The 27,881-nt window shown below is 41.3% G+C and overlaps 1 protein-coding gene across 1 annotated transcript in view; it reads right to left on the bottom strand.

Annotated features, from left to right (window-relative positions):
• Nucleotides 1–5,573, bottom strand: part of glis3 (GLIS family zinc finger 3) — a 32,379-nt gene extending 26,806 nt beyond the window's left edge. Inside the window, exon 1 of the mRNA XM_021602768.2 lies at nucleotides 5,178–5,573. The gene's annotated coding sequence lies outside the window, so the exon portion shown is untranslated. The remainder of the gene's footprint in view (nucleotides 1–5,177) is intronic.
• Between the last annotated feature and the right edge of the window lie 22,308 nt (nucleotides 5,574–27,881).

Below are 27,881 nucleotides of genomic sequence, written 5' to 3'. Positions count from 1 at the left end.
CTTTACTAATTGACTGAAGTCGGTTCAATTATCTGAATTATATTTCAAAAATGTTTTTTCTGTGAGCTCACTTTGCACATTGTGCTACAGTTCATCTAGAGATAAATCAGATTATGCCTTAACTGTAAGATGTAGTAGGGAGTTGTAGTTTCCAACAGGCCAATGTTCTACATAGTTTAGCACAGAAAACATGATAATTAACTACAATGACCATAATCCATTGCACGGCTACTCGTACAGTCTGTGTTTCTTTTACACTTGCTACACAAGACACAGAAGAATGCGCGATCAAGAGAGGATACATAAAGTATGCCTTATTTACTTTGAAGATCTACTAAAATAGTGATTTTGTCAGGTAGCATAGGCAGCAGCTCTATAGAGATGAGATGATGACTTGGAATTAAATAATAAAGTCATCAAATAAAACAAATGTATTATACACAACTGAAATATTTTATTAAAGTGAAGTAATTTGGGGCCTCCAAGGTGGCGCAGTGGTTAAGGGCGCTGTACTGCATCGCCAGCTGTGCCACCAGAGACTCTGGGTTCGCGACCCGGAGGTCCGTGGGGCGACGCACAATTGGCCCAGCATCGTCCGGGTTAGGGAGGGTTTGGCCGGTAGGGATGTCCTTGTCTCATCACGCACCAGCGACTCCTGTGGCGGGCCGGGCGCAGTGAGGTGCACGGTGTTTCCTCCATTGGTGCGGCTGGCTTCCGGGTTGGATGCGCGCTGTGTTAAGAAGCAGTGCGGCTTGGTTGGGTTGTGTATCGGAGGACGCATGACTTTAAACCTTCGTCTCTCCTGAGCCCGTACGGGAGTTGTAGCGATGAGACAAGACAGTAACTACTAAACAATTGGATACCACGAAATTGGGGAGAAAAAAGGGGTAAAAAAATAATAATAATAAAGTTAAGTAATGTGAATGGTTAATAAGTGATAAGCAGTAATGAACATTCACTACCATCATGGGACTTCCGTGTTTATTGTTTTATTCAACCAACATAATGCATGGTGCATGTATTTATTTTTTAAATGATCACAACCGAAATCAAAAGTCTTTATTATTTTTTTAATAATCGTGCCGAAACCAAACCGACCTCAAAAAGCACTAATAATAAACAAATAATAATAATAATAACTCATAATGAACACAGCACTAATACAGGTAGCATGCTAGCTAACTTTAGCTGGCTAGAACTCTAGCTAGCTAATGTTAGATTGTCTAATGTTTATTGTTGATGTGCTGAGCCATGCATGACATGATGATAATCTTTGTCATGTTTGTCAGTTGGTCATGTTTAACCACCGAAAATAGCCACTGATAGGTACATACAGGCTAAGGTTTTCTAGCTAGCTAGCCACAATTAAATAATGGCTAAAAAGCTATCTAGATTGGATAATAGATTTAGATTTATGTCGTTTTTTGCATTTTCAACTAACTGGCTAGCTAGACGAATATCATTTACATTTAGCTAATTATGAAGTTAAATGTTTGCTAAATAAGTTGTGTCAGCATTGCCATTGTTTGACTGGAAGCAGGTTGACTACAGGGCTTGTTTTTTAGCTGGTGAATTAGTACAGCTGTAGCAGTCAACAGCCAATAACAAGCTATTAGAGTATGAATGTATTTATGTTTTAACTCTAACCTATTTCCTGGAATTTGTCTTTCAGCATAAGAAGAACCTGCTCTCCTCTGCAAGTACAAGGAGATGAACAAGGGTGAACAAGCAGCACTTTCGGTATTTTGTATATGTACTTTATGAGCTTATTGCTTGAACTTGGGGGTCAGTGAATGTTAGTGCTGGGTTTGTTATTTTTAATACAAGGTTTTAAAGTCTTGTCTATTTTAGTCTGCTTTCCTCTTTTTCAGCTTCAAATGTCTGGAGCCTGGTGTTGTTGTAGCCAAGGAGCTTTCATTCAGATGGAACCAGATTTCAGCTGCTTTGCAACGTTGACATCCTTCCTCCCAGAGATGTGCAAGCATCCCCTGGACTGGACACATCCCGGCAAACATATCTTTTTGAGAATGAAAAGGCCATGAATATTACATGTCCTGCTCCAAATGGCAGGTCAGAAATAAGATTCCTTTGTTCATGTCATAACATGACCTGAACCAAAGTCACTCAAAGGCAGTGGCGTGTATTCATGGATGCCAAGGGACGCCGGGCTTCCCCAAAAAATTGACCAAGAAAAAATAAAAATACATAATTTGATTTATCTTTTGTCTCTCTGTGTTTCCTCATTTTCTTTCAATTCGCAACCGACTGAATGTATCGCACAGGAGAAAGCATTCGAGTGAGTGAAACAGCACCTCTCTGTCTCTCTAAGTGTAGGCCATCTATCTGATGCTGTCTGGTCCAAACGAGTATGACATTGTTGCCACCCGTAGCATTGAAGGCAAAGGAAGCCAGCAAGCATTTGGCCTCCCTGGCGCACCAAAAAAAAGTGTCAAAGGAAGCCAACTTAGATTTTGCCATCACACCTCTATCAAATCCCATTGAGAGCATACATCATTGACAGAGAAACTTTGCTTCTCATTGTGTTGTTGTCCTCCGTGGCTAGCTAGCTAGCTAATATTGTCCCTTTCCTAAATTAGCCATGGATGGAGATGGGATTTGGACTTGTGGTTTTACTTAATTCTCCGTACTGGCCAATGATTATAACGGTGATTCTGATCCAACCATTAATTCATACATTGTTGTGTCCCTGGCCTGAGAGGATGGAGGTTCAATATGTAGCTAAATGTAGAAGGCTAATGTTAACTAGCTAACGTTGCTAGGCGGTTGATAGGCGAGTGAGCAAGCATTTTAGCTAGGTAGCCTAGGACAACAAAAAATACATGTGTAGTGTATGACAGAGTGATAGACATGAAAGAGAGGAGGATGGCATTGGTGTTTCTCTACAAGTAGGGTTAGTCAACATGTCAAATCAAAGAAAATGTTATTGGTCACATACACATGGTTAGCAGATGTTATTGCGAGTGTAGCAAAATGCTTGTGCTTCTATTTCCGACAGTGCAGCAATATCTAACATGTAATCTAACAATTCCACAAGAACTACCTAATACACACAAATCTACTTGCATGAACGTGCACGCACTCACACACACACACACACACACACACACACACACACACACACACACACACACAGAAAGCAGAACCATGGACAGCTACAACATATTTAGCTTACTCTGTATCTTTGAGTTGTCACTGTATTAGACTAGGCAGTGGTGATTTGATTGTTTTGATTTACGGTAACTCTCTGTGGTTCTAAATCAATAGTTGTTTAGTGGTCCAAAAATGGCAGAAACATTAACTTTCTTGACCATACTGTAGGTCATATAACTGTCTGTTACTGTACATGCAATATGCTTTGTGGACTTCACTGGACAGAGGTTGCTATCTGGTTTTGTGATAAAACAAAGGTGTGGTTGAATTTATTCTGCCACTGTGTCTTCTTATTGTATCAACCTTTAGGCCTATATATCACATTTGCTAGGCATATGAATTAAAAGGTTATAGAGAAAACAACGCAATTATCACAACGCATACACTACCGTGCAAAAGTTTGGGGTCACTTAGAAATGTCCTTGTTTTTTAAATAAAAAAATGGCCAGAAACAATTAACTTGTATTAGTAAAAAAGATTGTATGAGATCTTCAGTTTCTTGGCAATTTCTGGCATGGAATAGCCTTAATTTCTCAGAACAAGAATGGACTGACAAGTTTCAGAAGAAAGTTCTGTGTTTCTGGCCATTTTGAGCCATTAATCAAACCCCTAAATGCTGATGCTCCAGATACTCAACTAGTCTAAAGAATGCCAGTTGTATTGCTTCTTTAATCAGAACAACATTTTTAAGCTTTTAACATAATTGAAAAAGGGTTTTCTAATGATCAATTAGCCTTTAAAATTATAAACTTGGATTAGCTAAGACAACGTGCCATTGGAACACAGGAGTGATGGTTGCTGATAATGGGCCTCTGTACACCTATGTAGGTACTCCATTAAAAATCTGCCGTTTCCAGTTACAATAGTCATTTACAACATTAACAATGTCTACATTGTATTTCTGATCAATTTTATGTTTTTTTAATGGACAAAAATGTGATTTTCTTTCAAAAACAAGGACATTTCTAAGTGACCCCAAACTTTTGAATGGTTGTGTGGGTTCTAATATGGCTTTTTTGGGGGTGGGGGTTCTTGGTTTCCCCAGTGATTTTACCCACGCACCACTACTGCTCAAAGGGATCTCAAAAGGATGTGTTTGGGTGTTTTAAGTTGTTCCTTCTTGTAAACTAGCACCTGAAGTTAATCAAATATTGTAATATTTAAATATTTTCTTTGTTTTTTTAAGCAATGTACCTCACTGCTTTAGCATATGGCCACAGTCACATGGGTTCACATGTGCATTCTTAAAGAGATGGGTGGGTCTAAGGCTTAAGAGTGTTTGAACTATGTTAAATGGGCGTGAACAAAGAGAAGCACTGTAGCTGTTCAATGTGAAAGGTTATCTTTATCATACAACAAATAGGCAATTTAATACCGTTAATGTTTTGCCTAATGAGGGAATTAGTGAGATAATGTACAGAATATCTATTTTGGCAATTTGGTGAAAATATTGATTTTCTAAATAGATGTTTCCCAGGGATTATTGTAAAGCAAGTGTGTAAATGGCTGCCAAATCTTTGAAAGCCTTTTTCTCCTAAATGGAATTATACATGAATCAACATTTAAAGCAACATTACTTCCCCATGTTTGATCCAACTACAGTGTATGATATACCATTTTGAAGCGCTGAGTCTGTAACGTTACTTGAATACATTGTGAAAACAAAATGCAAATCCCTTACATTTGATTTAAGCCCCCCACAAATGCACTTTCTGTCTTAAAAACATGACAGGCAAATTATAAATCAGATCGTACATGCTTTATCATTAAAAACAACTTTCTACAAGACAGATTGCAGTTTCTATTTACTGTTGGCTACTTTGTTCCTAAAGACGAATTGCAATGGCAAGTAATTTGGTAGATTTAGCACAGAGTGAGAACATTTATTTCAAATATTTGTAGTAGGCCTATCATTGTCAACCCTAACGTTAACAGTAAATAAAAAGTTAATGACAATGTCAAACTTCTATTGAATTGTAAATACTGTCAATTACATGTTTACTCACCTGAAAATTCTTTAGCACTGAAACTATCATCTGTCAAGTAGTAGATTGACAGGTGAAAACTCGAAACAGCAAGGCAATAATGACTTCAGATAATGTATCTAAGTATGATCATTTATCGGTAGATTGCCAGGTCAAAATTCGAAACGGCAAGGTGATGATGACATCGCTAAGTATCTAAACAAGGCAGATTTTCGACATCACCACACAGTTAAGGTGAAATTACTGTTCGCGGTTTCGATACATTATTCATATCTATGTTTGAGAAGTTGAGAAGTTGTGATGAAGTTGGTCCCACGCGCTCTTTGCACCCAGTCACTGAGCCTCTTGTTGGTAGGCTACGTATTCGTTTTGGTCATCATCTCCAGCAGGGAGGTGTATCGGTTACCCTTTTGCCCTTGTGTGTGAGCGATGTGATTTCATATTCAAGCAGCCTGGTCTCATATAATAGACGTAACACAGTAAACGAAAATCCGGGACCCTCAAATTAGTATGATATGTTGTGTTTTGTATAGTTACACATGACAGAACAGGTTACTTAAGGCAAAGCTTGCATGTTCAAATCTCAGCAAGCACATTAGCATTTTAGCTAATTAGCAAATTTGCAACGGCTTACTACTTTTTACCTACTTTGCAACTACTTAGCATGTTAACTAACCCTTCCCCTAACCTTAAAACCCTTTAACCTAACTACTAACACTAACGTCAACCCTAACTTTAACCCTAACCTTAACCCATAGCTAACGTTAGCATTAGCCACCTAGCTAATGTTAGCAACAACAAATTGGAATTCATAACATATCATTTCATACTAAATGGAGGAAACAGCTCTACATTTACTATGTTATGTCTACCCCTGAGTCCAGGTTGCAGCAAGAGGTAATTCTTTAACTCTGCTCTATGCAAATTGAAAATCCAATGGTTTTCAGGTGTTTTACAACTGGTAAAATTATTGACATTTTGCTGAATATTAGGCTATTAGGTTAGTTTTGATGAGTGTGTGTTAGATTTTTTTTAAAGTATAATCTCTGTGTTTGTATGTGTGCGTGTGTGAGAGACACACACACAAAGAGAGAGTGAGAGAGAGAGAGAGAGACAGAGAGAGACACAGAGAGAGAGAGACAGAGAGAGAGAGAGAGAGAGAGAGAGAGAGAGAGAGAGAGAGAGAGAGAGAGAGAGAGAGAGAGAGAGAGAGAGAGAGACACAGAGAGAGAGAGAGAGAGACAGACAGACAGACAGACAGACAGACAGACAGACAGACAGACAGACAGACAGACAGACAGACAGACAGACAGACACAGATAATTATATTATATACCAGTAGGCCTATTTCTGACCATAATTTCACTTGATAGGTATGGCTAGGAAATAGCAGTAGATTGGCAAATTGTTCATGTTAAGGCGAACATGACTTACTTTCGACATAAACTTGTCAGTGTCCCCAGATTTTGAACACTGTTTATTTAGCTACATGGAACTTAAGGTTCCCAGTCTACCTGTGTGCTGCTCCATCTCCCCCTTCCCCTCTAACCCCAGTTCAGGCTCCATTGTTACGCACTTTTCTCCTGGCGTCTAAAGTGTTTGCTCTGTGGATCCTGCTCCAAGTTGGCATGGCAACCACAGTGTTTACTCTAGGGTGACTTGAAGGTAGTAGTGCTTGGGAACCTGTAAAGGAGGAATTCTCTGTGCCGGGGCAACACATCCAATAATAGTATCAAGAGAAATATAAAATAGGAGGGAATATACAGCACATTAAATACCAAATAAATGCATTTTATATGTAGGCTGTGTGACAGGGGGACTGGTCAAAAACACTATATTGGGGACATTGAGCATTGACGTATCGGAATGTGGATACCATATAATTAGGAATTAGAATAGCCTACTAATTTAATACTCATTTTATAGGATCTCTATGGTGGGTACATTCTCTTTTAGCCAAATCAGTGTGATATCAAGGACGTTCTGAGATTCTTAGGTGGGCAGTGATGTATTGTGCCTTTAGGGTCAGTGGGTCTCTGATTACACCTGTTTCAGTGTCAAGACGAATCCCAGCTAAAGTAATGACAGTATTACTAGGAGAAATACATCTTAGATTCTAACTCATATGGCTTTTGACTTGTAATGTTCCATTGTACATTTTAGGCTGTGTATTAGAGTGGAAGTGGAGCAGATTGGTAATTGTGTCAGCTTTCAGCAGGAAGTCAGTATGATGATGACCTCTATTGGAGAGTCGAAGGAAGGCTTGTCTTTAATCCTCAATACACAGGATCCCGCCCATCCCTTTCCCTCTGCTCACTTGCTGTCATTATTAATTCATTCCCCATTCATCATTTAATATTTTATATTTATTGCGTAGTACCGCGTGTCATTTTCATCAGCTCACAGCACGTACATTGTGTCATTTTTGTGCTCCTTGTATGTAAAAAGTTATCCCTCTTACCAGCAGGGGGTACTGTTAGTACACCAATGACATGATTTTGGAGACTAGTACAGTACATTAGTTAAGTGTCCCTTTAGGATAGACTTACAGTACCTTTTACCACATATGCAGCCTGTAGAGGTCAACTAGATGTGATTGGATGTTGTTTACAAGATTATCATGAGGGTTGTATACTTGCAGGGTGTGTTCCTTCAAGGAGCAACCTCCCCCTGGTCCCTCTGTGATTTGGCCTCTCCTTTCCCTTCGCTTGGCTAAGCTAGTCACGGTGGGTTTTCAAATGTCAGAGCGTGGCGGAATATAACAGCAGCAGGACTGGGGGCAGAGCAACAACACAGTCACACAAACAGCCCTCTGACTCCATCTTCACTACAAACACGGATAGAGGGGGAACACCACGATTGGGTTTATGTCCATTGTAGATGGTGTTTACTGTTAATGTAAACCTTAGGGTAAAGTCAGCATACAAGAGTGTTCCTTTTTCCCCTGAAGATGTTTCTTTCCAACCATTTATTTGTGTATGTATGAGAGAGGGAGAGAGAGAGAAAGAGAGAGAGAGAGAGAGAGAGAGAGAGAGAGAGAGAGAGAGAGAGAGAGAGAGAGAGAGAGAGAGAGAGAGAGAGAGAGAGAGAGAGAGAGAGAGAGAGAGAGAGAGACCAGGGGAAAGGGGTGGCACCCATCTGGTGAGGGAGTTCCATTTATATTGGATTAATGCACTTATGGGCTCTCTAATACTCAAATAATCAATGTCCATACTTGATGACAACAGTAGCACTTCCAAAAGCACCAAAACACCTTGTTCATTCATTCTGGTGTCAATGTGAAAGGCCATTGGTGATTTTTCTTGAAGTTATATTACTATAATCACTTAGTGTAATGCACATTCCGCTGGAGTGCTGGCTAATTAAGCCACGTTTGATTTGCTAATGACAATACAAGTCAAATACAAGGTTACTGCAGGCTGACTCAACCCTTTTAGTGCAGGAGAGTGAGAGACAGAGGGAGTGTTTGTAGTGATTTAAAGTTATCCATTTCTTTGAATCATCCCTCAAAATCCCAGGGCTTTTATTCAATTACATAAATTACACAGATACATTATCCTTTTTTACTGGAATGCAAAACAAAACACAAAAAAAGAAGAGCTTTTCCATAGATACTCCAGAGGGCCATTACGGAAAGGATGGATGTTTTGTGCATGTCGGACAACCTGTAACATGCAGCAATCTCATACAATATATTCATGATTGGCTTTCTGCTGTAAACAGTGTTGTGGGGTGGAGAGGGTATGAATAAGAGCTGGCTCTCTGAGCTGCCCTGGAAACAATGCCTCATCATCACTCTAAAGGCCATAAACTCTCTCTCCTCTCATCTGAAGTATAGATGATGCCGTTCCCTGTGAATGCCAATGTAAAGGGGGAGTGTAAGCCATCCATCCCTCTGCCCTCTGAAGGCAGTCCCTCCCTCACATCCTCCAGACAGGGATGAGCGAGGGAGAGATGGGCCTCTAAATGTCTCTCACTTCCATCCATCAATCTTATTCTACTTCACTAATGACCTTTGCAACAGAATAACCACTAAATGAGGAAAATTAATGGATTGGATTGGACGCAGATATAGACAGCAGCCACCACTCTTTCATTCTTGTCAAGTGTTGTTTTTCTGTTCTCACTGTTGTCTTTGAGGACAGGATGACTCTAGTAAAAGACTGCTGACACAACAGCTTGTGTAGGGAAACAACCGTTTCGGGCCAAATGCTTGTTTTTAATTTCAGTAGGCCAGCAGGTTCAGGCCCGAGGGTGTGTGTTGTAAACTCACTTCTCTTTGGATGTTATTAAGAGCACAGTTATTGGACCTCAGATGCGATGCCTCACGCTGGGCATCCTCCACAGCTCTTCTACTCCCTCTGCCAATCGGCCAGGATATCTGGGCCAGCATGTCACCTAAATGAAGGCAAACAGAGGAGTTTTTTTTTCCGTAAAACGTAATGAAAAGCTTCAGGACATTTGTTCTGCTTCAAAAGCTGAAATGGGCCAGGTCATAAAAAATAAAAGAAATAAACGTACAAAAGGTATTTTCTGTTTGGATTTTTATTGGAAATCCAGTAACATCAGAGTACAGTGATGTTCATCATTGACCCTTGTCTTCCACTGTGGTGATCTGTTGATGTATGAACATAAAAGAGCTGGAGCTGCAATTTCCCAGAGCTATTGTGACTTTTGAGAGGTAGTTGAGGAAATAAGCAAGGCCTGTGCCAGATGAGTTTGTGAACATCCCAGGAAAAAAGTATCAATAGGCTTCTGAATGAGGTAGGCCTACAGGTTTTATAGATTGGATTGGATTGAACTTGAGTTGAACACAGTTCTCATTTGCAGTAGTCCCTGTCTGACTCCTCTTGATGCAGTGAGTAAATATGAGCACTCGTAGGAGATGAGTCACAACATTCCAAGTAGTTCATGGGTGGAGAGCTGTTGAGCATGAGCTCTGAAATTACACTCTACAATACAACTGCAGCATCACTTCAGACAGGAGGCGTAACCACTTTTAAAAAAAAGTGACATCACCGTTACGTATGATCTTACATGTTTTTGACTTCATTTTCTGACACAGACCATTTCAAATGTATATTCAGCCTCTTTGAATCAGACATAGCATCACATTAAATGTGACAGGCCTTCAAAAGATGCATTTGATAAGTGTGTAGCTGAGGTTCACTGAAAAGTGTAAGCTCACGCAGGGGTCACTCAATGCCTATGCACAGTAATATTTCACTAGTCCTGATGTCTGACACAGGCGGTGAGGGTGTGTGGAGTTGAAGGTAGACTTTGTAATATGACATAGATGCAGAAAGTAAACAGCGTAATGGGTCAATTTTCACAACAACTAAGAGCGTTGAAGGCTCAACTTCTGGCTAACATGCTGTGGACAGCGTGAAGCGAAGCCGTGCACATGCACACATACTATGTGTGACTGTGTGAGAGCAAAGTCTTGCATCTTGCTCATCTCATTTTCTGCAATGCCGTTCGTGGCAACGTCATTTCGCTGAGTCTACTTTTAATATTGAGGGCGGGTTGCACCAACATGCTTCAAATACATTTTATAATAAACCTAACCTAGACTTTGTAAATCTAGAGATGTGTTGCACCATTTCATTTTAAACCTGAGTTAGTTGATCTAAGGTTAAATCACAAAATTATGATTAGAGACACGTGTCATAATGGATTCACCATAGCAATATGTTCTAATTATATTTCTGTGGAAACAAAAATGAGTTTTGACTTCGGTCTAAATTCTGAACTTTATTGTACTTTTTGTCAAATTAGTTCGCTGGCTAGTTCAATTTTACAAACATGATAAACCACAAGAGCTAAAATTGTTAATAACACCGAAAGAAACTGCACATTCAGTGACATTAGATTAACACAAAAAAAACAACCAGTAAGATTTAATCCCTAAACTAAATTTAAATCTGATTTTGTAACAATGGAGCAACAAGATTATGTTTGATCTTGGTTTAAAGTAAAACAATTCAACTGAGTTTTAGAGGAATTTAACTAGGATTGATTTAAAACTAGGTTTACATTTTGGTGAAACAATATTTATAGCTACACCTTGACTGAACCCAGTTTAAGAGTTAATCCATGTTGGTGCAACCCATCCCGAGTGTTAATGGGTGTGCCCATTGGCCTCAGTGGGAAGCCAGGACCAGGTAGTGGACCCTCTGTGTCATTAGCCCCCTGCCTCGCACCTCCTGGTCAGGCTCTCTTATCTACAAATACGTCTTCATTAAAGAGATGACGCTGGCCTCTCTCTGAGCAGATGGTAATGAATAGCCCTCCTCCTCCTCCTTGTACTGGGACACTACCTGGAGGACACCCATCACATCACCCCTTTAATGGCACCTTTGTAGTCATACTACCCCTCAGAGGAATTCCACGAGGTTCCACGAGGTCACCTGAGAATGGCACAAGGCCTGTTTTTATTTGTTTGTTTTTTAGACATGGCATTTGACTGTGGTGAAGCAAACTTTTTTTGTGTGATGAAATGTACTTTATTCTGTACTTTTTTTGTTGAGGGGGGGGGGGGGGGGGGTGTTATAGGTACAGTATTTAAATCAAGGGTTTGAACCGGTTCAGGGAACAGAACCGAACACCGGAAAATAACTCAATTATTTGAGGAGCAGAACCCAAACCGAGTGATCTATACTGTTCCGGAAAAGAACCGCTAACAACATTATTTTAAAATCGCCACAAAGCGTCTATGCAAAGCCCTCACTTTGTCACTTACAAACTTATGCCGCGTTCACGTGCTCGTCAGAACTAGGATATTATTCTTTTTTGACTTGATAACTGGTTGAACATGGAGCGTGTATAACTACAAAAAATGTTTTTACAGTCACACATTTTTACAGTGACACAAAATGTGTATCAAACTATGCCCCGTGTGCCTGAAAGCAAAAATATTATATATACAGTGGATTTGGAAAGTATTCAGACCCTTGACTTTTTACACATTTTGTTACGTTACAGCCTTATTCTAAAAGTGATTAAATAGGTTTTTCCCTCTCATCAAACACAATACCCCGTAATGACAAAGCAAAAACAGGTTTTTAGAAATTTTACAAATGTATCAAAAATAAAAAACTGGAATGTCACATTTACATAAGTATTCAGACCCTTTACTCAGTACTTAGTTGAAACACCTTTGGGAGTGATTACAGCCTTGAGTCTTCTTGGGTATGACGCTACAAATTTGGCCCACCTGTATTTGGGGAGATTCTCCCATTCTTCCCTGTAGATCCTCACAAGCCACGCCAGGTTGGATGGGGAGCATCGCTGCACAGCTATTTTCAGGTCTCTCCAGAGATATTTGATTGGGTTCAAGTCCGGGATCTGGCTTGGCCACTCAAGGACATTCAGGGACTTGTCCCGAAGCCACTCCTGCAATGTCTTGGCTGTGTGCTTAGGGTCGTTGTTCTGTTTGAAGGTGAACTTAGGCCCCAGTCTTGTTCCTGAGTGCTCTGGAGCAGGTTTTTATCAAGGATCCCTCTGTACTTTGCTCAGTTCATCTTTCCCTCGATCCTGACTAGTCTCCCAGTCCCCGCCTCTAAAAAACATCCCCACAGCATGATGCTGCCACCACCATGCTTCACCGTAGGGATGGTTCCAGGTTTCATCCAGACGTGACGCTTGGCATTCAGGCCAAATAGTTAAATCTTGGTTTCATCCAACCAGAGAATCTTGTTTCTCATGGTCTGACAGTCCTTTAGGTGCCTTTTGGCAAACTCCAAGCGGGCTGTTATGTGCCTTTTACTAAGGAGATGTTTCCATCTGGCCACTCTACCATAAAGGCCTGATTGGTGGAGGGCTGCAGAGATGGTTGTCCTTCTGGAAGGTTCTCTCATATCCACAGAGGTTCTAGAGCTCTGTCAGAGTAACAATCAGGTTCTTGGTCACCTCCCTGACCAAGGCCCTTCGCCTCCGATTGCTCAACTTGGTGGTTCCAAACTTCTACCATTTAAGAATGATGGAGGCCACTGTGTTCTTGGGACATTCGATGCTGCAGAAATGCTTTGGTTCCCTTCCCCAGATCTGTGCCACAACAAAATCCTGTCATGGAACTCTACGGACAGTTCCTTTGACCTCATTACTTGGTTTTTGCTCTGACATGCACTGTCAACTGCGGACCTTATATAGACAGGTGTGAGCCTTTCCAAATCATGTCCAATCAATTGAATTTACCACAGGTGGACTCCAATCAAGTTGTAGAAACATCTCAAGGATGATCAATGGAAACAGGATGCACCTGAGCTCAATTCGAGTCTCACAACAAAGGGTCTGAATACTTGTGTAAATAAAGTATCTGGAAAGGGCCTTCCCCAAACTGTTGATACAAAGTTGGAAGCACAGAATCGTCTAGAATGTCATTTTAAGCTGTAGCCTAGTTGGAACCATGAAAAACAGCTCCAGACCATTATTCCTCCTCCACCAAACTTTACAGGTGGCACTATGCATTCGGGCAGGTAGCGTTCTCCTGGCAGCCGCCAAACCCAGATTTGTCCGTTGGACTGCCAAATGGTGAAGTGTGATTCATCACTTCAGGGAAAGCTTTTCCACTGCTCCAGAGTCCAATGGCGGCGAGCTTTACAATACTCCAGCCGACGCTTGGCATTGCACATCGTGATATTAGGCTTGTGCGGCTGCTCGGCCATGGAAACCCATTTCATGAAGCTCAAGATGAACAGTTCTTGTGCGGACATTGCAGTTTGGAACTCGGTAGTGAGTTTTGCAACTGAGGACACATGATTTTTAGCACTCGGCGGTCCCATTCTGTTAGGATGTGTGGCCTACCACTTTGCGCCTGAGCCGGTGTTGCTCCTAGATATTTCCAATTCACAATACCAGCACATACAGTTGAACAGGGCAGCTCTAGCAAAGCAGAAATTTGACGAACTGACCTGTTGCAAAGGTGGCTTCCTATGACGGTGCCACGTTGAAAGTCACTGAGCTCCTCAGTAAGGCTATTCTACTGCCAATGTTTGTCTATGGAGGTTGTATGGCCGTGTGCTCAATTTTATACACCTCTCAGCAACCGGGGTGGCCGAAATAGCAGAATCCACAAATTGAAGGGATGTCCACATACTTTTGAATTGATTTGAGCATTTTGTTAAAGTTTCTGGCAATGGTTTTATCTCAGGAAGGAAAAAAATCTACTCTATTTAAAATGGGAAACGATTGAGATTTCTTAAGTAGAAATGGAGTCTTCCACCGGGGTCTTGAGAGACAGTATGGCTGATTTGGTTATATTAGTTTTATAACTTGAGATGAAGGTGAATTTATATATGATCTTCAATGCCTTTGGAAACAGGTGAGATACAGTACATTGTCTAGATATAGTAAAATATGAGACGAGATGAAGGGATCAGTAGATTTGAGGGAAATTTGTGTTATTTCATTCGATTGGCGAATTGCCTGGGCCAGGGGTTCCATGGATAATAAAAGAAAAATTGGATCGCCTTGTCTGCTGCTTCGAGTAACTCTGAACGAAGCAGAGCAGATATTGCCTGTTATAACTATGGCTGAGGGACGGCATATAGCATTTTAATCATATTAATGAAATTGGAGCCAATTCCCATATGTTCCAAGACAGACCAGAGATATGACCAGTATTATGTTTGGGGCAAATCCAATACAACACATTACTGAGTACCATTCTCCATATTTTCAAGCATAGTGGTGGCTTCATCATGTTATGGGTATACTCAAAATGGTTAAGGACTGGGGAGATTTTCATGACAAAAAAATAAAGAGAATGGAGCTAAGCACTGACAAAATCCTAGATGAAAACCTGGTTCAGTCTGCTTTCCACCAGACACTGGGAGATGAATTCACCTTTCAGCAGGACAATAACCTAAAACACAAGGCCAAATCTACACTGGAGTTACTTACCAAGAAGACAGTGAATGTGCCTGAGTGTCCAAGTTACAGTTTTTACTTAAATCTGCTTAAAAATCTATATCAAGACTTGAAAATGCATTGATAAAAAAACAATTTGACAGAGCTCGAAAAATGTTGAAAAGTATAATGGCCAAATATTGGACAATCCAGGTATGGAAAGCTCTTAGAGACCCAAAAAGACTAACAGCTGTAATCACTGCCAAAGGTTATTCTAACATGTATTGACTCAGGAGATTGAATACTTATCTAATCAAGATATATTAGTGTTAAGTTTTTAATGCTTTTTTTCCAAAATTTGGAAAAAGTCAAGGGGTGTGAATACTTTCTGAATGCACTTTATGTTGACAATGACTTGAAAATAAATCTGTTAATTCATAGTTATTTTGCAAAAGAAAGCAATGAGAAAGCCATGTGTTTCAATGCATGCTTCCGGAAACGGACAAACTTTTAATGACAATCTGCATCCAAGGTCATACTGTAGTTACCAGTAATTGACTTGGTGAAATTGGATGTTAACATTTCTTAAATGTCTTGACAGTATGACAGCATGTTTTCATGGCCATAGAATGAATGAAACCCCATTTGCAATTGACTTAGCTTGTGTTTCTAGAGTGTCAGAGAGGACATTTTATCTGGCCATACTATATTAGTGGAGGCTTCTTATTTTGGAATGAACATTTCCATAATACAGTTTGGGATGTGCTGCTGCGGACAGGCACCTCACCTGATTAACCAGAAGCTGTGAGATCTTCTTAAGCCAGTAATTAGCTACCAGAATCTCAGTATTTCCCCCTGATCCTGCTTCTCATCACTTTCTAACTTTAGCAGTAGATTGATGACTATGGTATCTTTTTATACAATTCTGGCCTCATAAGGTTTGATAGAGACATAAGCTTTTCTCACTCTCTCTTCCTCCATGTCCCATCTGTCCAGTGGAGCTGTGTAGGATGCAGGCAGAGTGTGGTCTCAGACCCCTTGAATGAGACATGAATTCCCCTAAATGCAACAGAGTCAAACCCGTCATTCAGGGCATGTTTTGAGCACCACATTTTTAGCAACCATTTTTTTAAATATGTATGCATATTTTTTTTTTGTCTGTTTTGCAAGTTATTTTGGCATTAATTCACATATCAGTTTGCAAACAATGTAAAAAAAATATATATCATTTAGTTAATAAAGCCGCATACAAACATGGTCTCTTTTTTGTTTTCTTGAGTAAGGCAGCTCCAAAAAATGAAGGTGTTTCAGCCTAGCTCAGTGCTTTCTGTGGTGGTGGGGCAAGCCAGCAGAAAATACGGAGCGTTACGCTGTGATTGGCTCACTGTTCGGTGCTCATGGGCCATTGGACAGTAACATTACACAACAATTTGGAAATCGCAAATTCAACAATGAGTGGTTTGGAAGGAATCAGGGACAGTGGCTAACATGAAGAATTGCAAAGCAATAACTAGCCTGTTATGTAGCTGTGTGGTCCCAAATCTGGGAATAAGAGGCTCTTTTCCAAGTTTAAAATGATAAACATTCAACATTGGCCATGCTGTCAATGAATAATGATTTGTGCCGCGCTCAATACAACTGTTAACTTGGAACTGCGAAAACTTAACTTCAGTGAGTTCAAGACAACTGGGAAGTCGGGAATAAACAAGCTCTGAATGAGAAAATGCGTTTTGAGCGGTCATCCAACTCGGAATTGCATTCAATGAACGCAGGAGAGGATAGCTGCTGTTTTATTGGACCTTAACCAACCGTGCTTAACCAACCATTTGTAACTTGTTTTGTGCATAATGTTGCTGCTACCATCTCTTATGACCAAAAAGAGCTTCTGGACATCAGAACAGCGATTACTCACCTTGAATTGGCCGAAGATTTTTTCTTTAATGAGTCAGACGGGAGGGATTTACTCCAGACACCCGAACAGGCCATCATTCACGTCATTCACAGGAGAAAAAGACAGAGATTTTGCGTAAGGAGATCGAGTGATGATCAGGCGACAAGTTGCTAATCTGCCTTTGCCATCTGTACTGTAAGTCAATGTACAATCTATGGAAAAGAAATGGAATGAACTAAAAGCACGTATATCCTACAGTACCAACGGGACATTAAATATCACATGTTTCACCGAGTCGTGGCTGAACAACGACATTAATAACGTACAGCTGGCGGGTTATACACTCTATCGGCAGGATAGAACAGCAGCCTCTGGTAAGACAAGGGGTGGCGGTCATTGTATATTTGTAAACAACAGCGGGTGCATGATATCTAAGGAAGTCTCAAGGTTTTGCTCGCCTGAGGTATAGTATCTCATGATAAACTGTAGACCACACTATCTACCTAGAGAGTTTTCATCTGAGGGGAAAAAAACTCTAGACCACCTTTACTCCACACACAGAGATGCGTACAAAGCTCTCACTCGCCCTCCATTTGGCAAATCTGACCATAATTCTATCCTCCTGATTCTTTTTTTTATTTTTTATTTCACCTTTATTTAACCAGGTAGGCTAGTTGAGAACAAGTTCTCATTTGCAACTGCGACCTGGCCAAGATAAGGCATAGCAGTGTGAACAGACAACACAGAGTTACACATGGAGTAAACAAGTCAATAACACAGTAGAAAAAAGGGGAGTCTATATATACATTGTGTGCAAAAGGCATGAGAAGGTAGGCGAATAATTACAATTATGCAGATTAACACTGGAGTGATAAATGATCAGATGGTTATGTACAGGTAGAGATATTGGTGTGCAAAAGAGCAGAAAAATAAATAAATAAAAACAGTATGGGGATGAGGTAGGTGAAAATGGGTGGGCTATTTACCAATAGACTATGTACAGCTGCAGCGATCGGTTAGCTGCTCAGATAGCAGATGTTTGAAGTTGGTGAGGGAGATAAAAGTCTCCAACTTCAGCGATTTTTGCAATTCGTTCCAGTCACAGGCAGCAGAGAACTGGAACGAAAGGCGGCCAAATGAGGTGTTGGCTTTAGGGATGATCAGTGAGATACACCTGCTGGAGCGCGTGCTACGGATGGGTGTTGCCATCGTAACCAGTGAACTGAGATAAGGCGGAGCTTTACCTAGCATGGATTTGTAGATGACCTGGAGCCAGTGGGTCTGGCGACGAATATGTAGCGAGGGCCAGCCGACTAGAGCATACAAGTCGCAGTGGTGGGTGGTATAAGGTGCTTTAGTGACAAAACGGATGGCACTGTGATAAACTGCATCCAGTTTGCTGAGTAGAGTGTTGGAAGCAATTTTGTAGATGACATCGCCGAAGTCGAGGATCGGTAGGATAGTCAGTTTTACTAGGGTAAGTTTGGCGGCGTGAGTGAAGGAGGCTTTGTTGCGGAATAGAAAGCCGACTCTTGATTTGATTTTCGATTGGAGATGTTTGATATGGGTCTGGAAGGAGAGTTTAGAGTCTAGCCAGACACCTAGGTACTTATAGATGTCCACATATTCAAGGTCGGAACCATCCAGGGTGGTGATGCTGGTCAGGCGTGCGGGTGCAGGCAGCGAACGGTTGAAAAGCATGCATTTGGTTTTACTAGCGTTTAAGAGCAGTTGGTGGCCACGGAAGGAGTGCTGTATGGCATTGAAGCTCGTTTGGAGGTTAGATAGCACAGTGTCCTGCTTACAAGCAAAAATTAAAGCAGGAAGCACCAGTGACTCGATCAATAAAAAAGTGGTCAAATGAAGCAGATGCTAAACTACCGGACTGTTTTGTTAGCACAGACTGGAATATGTTCCGGGATTCCTCCGATGGCATTGAGAAATACACCAGATCACTGGCTTCATCAACAAGTGCATCGATAACGTCGTCCCCACAGTGACTGTAGGCACATGTCCCAACCAGAAGCCATGGATTACAGGCAACATCCGCACTGAGCTAAAGGGTAGAGCTGCCGCTTTCAAGGAGCGGGACTCTAACCCGGAACCTTATAAGAAATCTATGCCCTCCGACAAACCATCAAACAGGCAAAGCGTCACTACGGGACTAACATCGAATCGTATTACACCGGCTCCGACACGTGTCGGATGTGTCAGGGCACGTAAACTATTACAGACTACAAAGGGAAGCACAGCCGAGAGCTGCCCAGTGACACGGACCTACCAGACGATCTAAATAACTTCTATGCTTGCTTCGAGGCAAGTAACACTGAAACATGCATCAGCTGTTCCGGTCAACTGTGTGATCACACTCTCTGCAGCTGATGTGAGTAAGACTTTTAAACAGGTCAACATTGACTAGGCCACAGGGCCAGTCGGATTACCAGGACGTGTACTCCGAGCATGCGCTGACCAACTGGCAAGTGTCTTCACTGACATTTTCAACCTCTCGCTGTCTGATTCTGTAATACCAGCATGTTTCAAGCAGACCACCATAGTCCCTGTGCCCAAGAACACTAAGGTAACCTGCCTAAATGACTCCCGACCCGTAGAACTCATGTCTGTAGCCATGAAGTGCTTTGAAAGGCTGGTAATGGCTCACATCAACACCATTATCCCAGAAACCCTAGACCCACTCCAATTTGCATAGCGCCCCAACAGAACCACATATGATGCAATCCCTATTGCACTCCACACTGCCCTTTCACACCAGGGCAAAAGGAACATGAGAATGCTATTCATTGACTACAGCTCAGCGTTCAACACCATAGTGCCCTCAAAGCTCATCACTAATCTAAAAACCCTGGGACTAGGGTGGGAACACTGGGAACACCTCCCTCTGCAACTGGATCCTGGACTTTCGGACGGGCCCCCCCCAGGTGGTAAGGGTAGGTAACAATACAGCCGCCACGTTGATCCTCAACAAGGGGACCCCTTAGGGCTGTGTGCTCAGTCCCCTCCTGTACTCCCTGTTCACTCATGACTGCATGGCCAGGCACGACTCCAACACCATCATTAAGTTTTCAGATGACACAACAGTGTCATTGCCTGATCACCGGCAATGAGGAGACAGCCTATAGGGAGGAGGTCAGAGACCTGACCGTGTGGTGAAAGGACAACAACCTCTCCCTCAACGTGATCAAGCCAAATTAGATTATTGTGGACTACAGGAAAAGATGGACTGAGCACGCCCCCATTCTCATCGACGGGGCTGTAGTGGAGCAGGTTGAGAGCTTCAAGTTCTTTGGCGTCCACAACACCAACAAACTAACATAGTCCAAATACACGAGACAGTCGTGAAGAGGGTACGACAAAACCAATTCCCCCTCAGGAGACTGAAAATATTTGTCATGGGTCCTCAGATCCTCAAAAGGTTCTAAAGCTGCACCATCGAGAGCATCCTGACGGGTTGCATCACTGCCTGGTATGGCAACTGCTCGGCCTCCGACCACAAGGCACTACAGAGGGTAGTGCGTACGGCCCAGTACATCACCGGGGCCAAGCTTGCTGCCATCCAGTACCTCTGTACCAGGCGGTGTCAGAGGAAGGCCCTATAAATTGTCAGAGACTCCAGCCACCCTAGTCATAGACTGTTCTCTCTGCTACCGCACTTCAAGCTGTACCGGAGCGCCAAGTCTAGGTCCAAGAGGCATCTAAACAGCATCTTCCCCCAAGCCATAAGACTCCTGAACATCTAATCAAATGGCTACCTAGACTATTTGCATTGCCCCACCCTTCTACACTGCTGCTACTCTCTGTTATTATCTGTTATTATATGCATATTCAAGTTAATAACTCTTCCTAAATGTACATGTTACCTCAATTACCTCGACTGACCAGTGCCCCACTCATGTGACAAATAAAATTTGATTTGATTTGAATTGTAAATGCGGCCTCTTTCTAGAGCTACGACCTGAAGATCAATGACGTCATCATGATTCAACCTTATTTTTTTCATAGTTTCCAGTTGTTTTGAAAGCACCATAAATCCAGAGAATGCCAGACTTGGATGACAAATTTTGCCCATGAAGGCCCATCACAGCACCTTCTTGTTCACGTGAGCACAGCACAACAATGTGAGTCCAAAAATATGTTAGTAGATGTTAGTAGCCCATGTGCCTCACCCTAACAATTTAGTCTATTTACCCGTCTTAATTGTGCCTACTGTTCTGACTTGGTGGTGCACATGTAGCCTATAACCTGTTTAAGAGTAACATAATCATTGAATATTGTAAGAGCTTTCATTGTCTGCTTATATGCCCCCTTTTTTTTATCCTACGGTTCTGACTTGGTGTACAGGGAGAACACTGTAAGAACAGCCCATGTTCTGAATTATGTTGATGTACATTTCAAAAGTGCTCAACAAATAGTTATATTGACTACGTCCGTCCTAGCTCACTCATTGTCTTTATCGAAATTACGGATTGCTTCTTATCCGCTTGTCTCATTATGCCATAGTTTGTACATCTCAATTGTCATTAGAAACCACATTTGTTTAAGCAAGTCAGCCATATCAGCTATGTTTTTTTAAAAGGCTGTAAATGAGGCTGAAGGAACTGTTTTGCTGCCAGACATGGCTTTGCTGATACCCATGTGTAGCAGTGGTAAGATGTTGGGACTGCTGTTGGGACAGCTTTATGTAGGCAATTAACAGTTTGTGAGTACCGTTTGTCACCGTTATAGTGCAATTCATGTATTGTTTAGTGTTGTGTTGTGTATTGGCTTTGCTGGCATGCATCGCCACTGGCCGCTCTAAATAATGCTAATTTAACCACTCTCCTACCTGTTTAGAATGACATTTCTACTGCTACAATGGTAAATTCAAAAAAGCTTATTCCAACACCCCCCCCCCCCCCTCCCCCCCACCCCCCCACCTCTGTCTCATGGATTACATATTTATTTATTTTACATGTGGCTTCACTTGTTATTGCGGGACAATCCTGTATCTCAGAGGTCTCTTTCCATTCATGAAATGGTGCAACTGCACTTTTTTGATGCTGGAACTATTTTTGAGTGGATGAACATGCGCAGATGTTTTTAAGTGATTTGTTTGACTGGTTGTTCATATCAAATTAAAAGGCAATAAAACATTTTTACCATTAAATGACATGTCTTAACTATTAGGCCCATACATTTGCGTTAGTGCCAGCTGGTGCCAATGACATCTATAGTGCCACTAACTGGTCTGGTGCAGTCATCTAAGGTTGCAGAGACTTTATATTCATACAGCTTCTAAGGACATATACATAAGATTTACATACAACATTTCGTGGCCCCAGGTTCATCGGTTCAGTTCTCATAGCCCTGCTGTGATATGGTGCCATCAATTGGTGTATTGTGGTTGACTTTGAATGCAGTAACTAATCATTCTGAAGTTCATTAGAGGCTAATTCATTGAGTCTACGGTGCCTTGCAAAAGTATTCATCCCCCTTGGTGTTTTTCCTATTTTGTTGCATTACAACCTGTCATTTCAATATATTTTTATTTGGATTTAATGTAATGGACATACACAAAATAGACCAAATTGGTGAAGTGAAATAAAAAATATAACTTTTTCCATAAAATTTTTAAAATAATTAAAACGGAAAAGTGATGGGTATATACAGTGCCTTGCGAAAGTATTCGGTCCCCTTGAACTTTGCGACCTTTTGCCACATTTCAGGCTTCAAACATAAAGATATAAAACTGTATTTTTTTGTGAAGAATCAACAACAAGTGGGACACAATCATGAAGTGGAACGACATTTATTGGATATTTCAAACTTTTTTAACAAATCAAAAACTGAAAAATTGGGCGTGCAAAATTATTCAGCCCCCTTAAGTTAATACTTTGTAGCGCCACCTTTTGCTGCGATTACAGCTGTAAGTCGCTTGGGGTATGTCTCTATCAGTTTTGCACATCGAGAGACTGACATTTTTTCCCATTCCTCCTTGCAAAACAGCTCGAGCTCAGTGAGGTTGGATGGAGAGCATTTGTGAACAGCAGTTTTCAGTTCTTTCCACAGATTCTCGATTGGATTCAGGTCTGGACTTTGACTTGGCCATTCTAACACCTGGATATGTTTATTTTTTAACCATTCCATTGTAGATTTTGCTTTATGTTTTGGATCATTGTCATGTTGGAAGACAAATCTCCGTCCCAGTCTCAGGTCTTTTGCAGACTCCATCAGGTCTTCCAGAATGGTCCTGTATTTGGCTCCATCCATCTTCCCATCAATTTTAACCATCTTCCCTGTCCCTGCTGAAGAAAAGCAGGCCCAAACCATGATGCTACCACCACCATGTTTGACAGTGGGGATGGTGTGTTCAGCTGTGTTGCTTTTACGCCAAACATAACGTTTTGCATTGTTGCCAAAAAGTTCAATTTTGGTTTCATCTGACCAGAGCACCTTCTTCCACATGTTTGGTGTGTCTCCCAGGTGGCTTGTAGCAAACTTTAAACTACACTTTTTATGGATATCTTTAAGAAATGGCTTTCTTGCCACTCTTCCATAAAGGCCAAATTTGTGCAATATACAACTGATTGTTGTCCTATGGACAGAGTCTCCCACCTCAGCTGTAGATATCTGCAGTTCATCCAGAGTGATCATGGGCCTCTTGGCTGCATCTCTGATCAGTCTTCTCCTTGTATGAGCTGAAAGTTTAGAGGGACGGCCAGGTCTTGGTAGATTTGCAGTGGTCTGATACTCCTTCCATTTCAATATTATCGCTTGCACAGTGCTCCTTGGGATGTTTAAAGCTTGGGAAATCTTTTTGTATCCAAATCCGGCTTTAAACTTCTTCACAACAGTATCTCGGACCTGCCTGGTGTGTTCCTTGTTCTTCATGATGCTCTCTGCGCTTTTAACGGACCTCTGAGACTATCACAGTGCAGGTGCATTTATACGGAGACTTGATTACACACAGGTGGATTGTATTTATCATCATTAGTCATTTAGGTCAACATTGGATCATTCAGAGATCCTCACTGAACTTCTGGAGAGAGTTTGCTGCACTGAAAGTAAAGGGGCTGAATAATTTTGCACGCCCAATTTTTCAGTTTTTGATTTGTTAAAAAAGTTTGAAATATCCAATAAATGTCGTTCCACTTCATGATTGTGTCCCACTTGTTGTTGATTCTTCAAAAAAAATACAGTTTTATATCTTTATGTTTGAAGCCTGAAATGTGGCAAAAGGTCGCAAAGTTCAAGGGGGCCGAATACTTTCGCAAGGCACTGTATGTATTCATACCCCTTTGCTATGAAGCCCCTAAATAAGATCTGGTGCAACCATTTACCTTTAGAAGTCACAGAATTAGTTAAATAAAGTTCACCTGTGTGCAATCTAAGTGTCACATGATCTGTCACATGATCTCAGTATATCAGTATGTTCTGATTGGCTCCAGAGTGGCACCACAAAGACCAAGAAGTTCTCCAAACAGGTCAGGGATAAAGTTGTGGAGAAGTACAGATCAGGGTTGGGTTATAAAAAAATATCTGAAACTTTGAACATCCCACAGAGCACCATTAAATCCATTATTAAAAAATAGAAAGAATATGGCACCACAACAAACCTGCCGCCCACCAAAACTCACGGAGCAGGCAAGAAGAGCATTAATCAGAGAGGCAACAAAGAGACCAAAGATAACCCTGAAGGAGCTGCAAAGCTCCACAGCTTAGATGGGAGTATCTGTCCATAGGACCACTTTAAGCTGTACACTCCACAGAGATGGGCTTTACGGAAGAGTGGCTAGAAAAAAAGCCATTGCTTAAAGAACAAAATGAGCAAACATGTTCGGTGTTCGACAAAAGGCATGTGGGAGACTCCCCAAACATATGGAAGAAGGGGTACTCTGGTCAGATGAGACTAAAATTTAGCTTTTTGGCCATCAAGGAAAACGCTATGTCACAGTGAAGCATGGTGGTGGCAGCATCATGCTGAAGGGATGTTACAGGAGTGTAAAGGTGAACGGAAAGGCTCTGGAGCAACAAACCGCCCTTGCTGTCTCTGCCTGGCCGGTTCCCCTCTCTCCACTGGGATTCTCTGCCTCTAACCCTATTACAGGGGCTGAGTCACTGGCTTACTTGTGCTCTTTCATGCCGTCCCTAGGAGGGGTGCGTCACTTGAGTGGGTTGAGTCACTGACGTGATCTTCCTGTCTGGGTTGGCACCCCCCCTTGGGTTGTGCAGTGGCAGAGATCTTTGTGGGCTATACTCAGCCTTGTCTCAGGATGGTAAGTTGGTGGTTGAAGATATCCCTCTAGTGGTGTGGGGGCTGTGCTTTGGCAAAGTGCGTGGGGTTACCTGGCATGATGAATCCTTGCTGTCCCCAGTCCACCTGGCCGTGCTCCTGCTCCAGTATCAACTGATCTGCCTGCGGCTATGGAACCCTGACCTGTTCACCGGACGTGCTACCTGTCCCAGACCTGCTGTTTTCAACTCTCTAGAGACAGCAGGAGCGGTAGAGATACTCTTAATGTTCGGCTATGAAAAGCCAACTGACATTTACTCCTGAGGTGCTGACTTGCTGCATCCTCGACAACTACTGTGATTATTATTATTTGACCATGCTGGTCATTTATGAACATTTGAACATCTTGGCCATGTTCTGTTATAATCTCCACCCGGCACAGCCAGAAGAGGACTGGCCACCCCTCACAGCCTGGTTCCTCTCTAGGTTTCTTCCTAGGTTTTGGTCTTTCTAGGGAGTTTTTCCTCGCCACTGTGCTTCTACACCTGCATTGCTTGCTGTTTGGGGTTTTAGGCTGGGTTTCTGTACAGCACTTTGAGATATCAGCTGATGTAAGAAGGGCTATATAAATAAATTTGATTTGAAGATTTTCATCGGCAGGGAATGGAAACTGATCAGAATTGAAGGAATAATGGATGGAGCAAAATACAGGGAAATTCTTGAGGGAAACCTGTTTCAGTCTTCCAGAGATTTGAGACTGGGACAGAGGTTCACCGTCCAGCAGGACAATGACCCTAAGCATACTGCTAAAGCAACACTCAAGTGGTTTAAGGGGAAACATTTAAATGTCTTGGAATGGCCTAATCAAAGCCCAGACCTCAATCCAATTGAGAATATGTGGTATGACTTAAAGATTGCTGTACACCAGCGGAACCCATCCAACTTCAAGGAGCTAGAGCAGTTTTACAATGAGGAATGGGCAAACATCCCAGTGGCTAGATGTGCCAAGCTTATAGAGACATACTGCAAGAGACTTCCAACTGTAATTGTTGCAAAAGATGGCTCTACAAAGTATTGACTTTAGTTATGAATAGTTATGCACGCTCAAGTTTTCTGTGTTTTTGTCATATTTCTTGTTTGTTTCACAAGAAAAAATATTTTGCATCTTCAACGTGGTAGGCATGTTTTGTAAATCAAATGATACAAACCACAAAAAATACATTATAATTCCAGGTTGTAAGGAAACAAAATATAAAAAAGGTCAAGGGGGGTGAATACTTTCGCAAGCCACTGTACACCAAATATGGAGGCAATCAGATTCATGGTTCGTTTAAAGCATTAGCATATAGGTAAAATGCGACCGTATTTTAATGCAACAACACTTTCTTCTCAAACCCATGAAAGATGTAATGAGTCTAAATACAAAATCTGGAGTGAATCTGATATATGGTTCATGAGGAGAAGATAATTGCAGATTATTTTGAGCATTAGAATTACATATGCAAAAAATTTGGTGTGATTCATTTTAGGAATGTCCATGATAGCAATGATAAGTTTGAAGTTGATAGGCCTCTGTGGAGTGGATTTACAATGGTTTAAATGGACATGTAAAATTAGATTTATGATTAGTCAAAAACTAAGCCATCTTTTGACCAATCCCTTAGCTTTTCTTAAACCAAGTTAAGACTGGTACCGTATGCCTAAATTGCAATTTGGTGTCATTTGGTCCTATGGTTAATGAGGAGAAGATTGTTTTGGCACATTTTAGCATATTAATGTATGTGCCAATATGCATCTACTGGTATTGTTATTTTCTCAAACTCTTTAGGGACTATTATGATGAGTTCAAAGACCAAATTTGGAGTAAAGAATCAGACTTTTAGTCCATGAGAAGAAGATTTTTTATGATTATTTTAAGCATTAGCTTTACATGGTCAAAAACGTTAATTGTTAATAGTTTCCTTATTTTTTAAAATACCGATACCAAACTTAACATGCTTAATCATTATAGAACACCTACTCATTCAAGGGGTTTTCTTTATTTAGACTATTTTCAACATAATAAAACATATGGAATCATGTAGTAACCAAAAAAACGTTAAACAAATCAAAATATATTTTATATTTGAGATTATTCAAAAGAAGAGACTTTCTTGGGCCAAGAAACACGAGAAACACCATCAATGGACATTGGACTTGTGGAAATGTGTCCTTTGGTCTGGAGTCCAAAGGGGAGATTTTTGGTTCCAACCGCTGTGTCTTTGTGAGATGCGGTGTGGGTGAACGTATGATCTCTGCATGTGTATTTCCCACCGTAAAGCATGGAGGAGGAGGTGTTGTGGTGCTTAACCAGCATGGCTACCACAGCGTTCGGCAGAGATACGCCATCACATCTGGTTTGGGCTTGGTGGGACTATCATTTGTTTAATTTGTTTAACACTTTATTGGTTACTACATGATTCTATGTGTGTTATTCCATAGTTTTGATGTCTTCACTATTATTCTACAATGTAGAAAATAGTGAAAATAAAGAAAAATGAGTAGGTATTGTAAAACTTTTGACCGGTAGTGTACATCAGAGATGTTTTGTATGGCTCTGAGGCCAGGCTGTCGCTAGTCTCATGATTATATTTCAACATACATCATTCCCCAGAACCTAATCAAGCATCAATTATCATGATTTTAGTTCTGGGTTTCCGAGATTATAGTTTGAGTCCATGCAGTAGATTGAGGCAAATCCACAAAACTTGATTGTGTC

This window comes from Oncorhynchus mykiss, chromosome 5 (genome assembly GCF_013265735.2).
Source record: "Oncorhynchus mykiss isolate Arlee chromosome 5, USDA_OmykA_1.1, whole genome shotgun sequence".
Classification (NCBI taxonomy): Eukaryota; Metazoa; Chordata; class Actinopteri; order Salmoniformes; family Salmonidae; genus Oncorhynchus; species Oncorhynchus mykiss.
The sequence above is the reverse complement of the archived record's forward strand: the minus strand, read 5'-3'. Positions and strand labels throughout refer to the sequence as shown.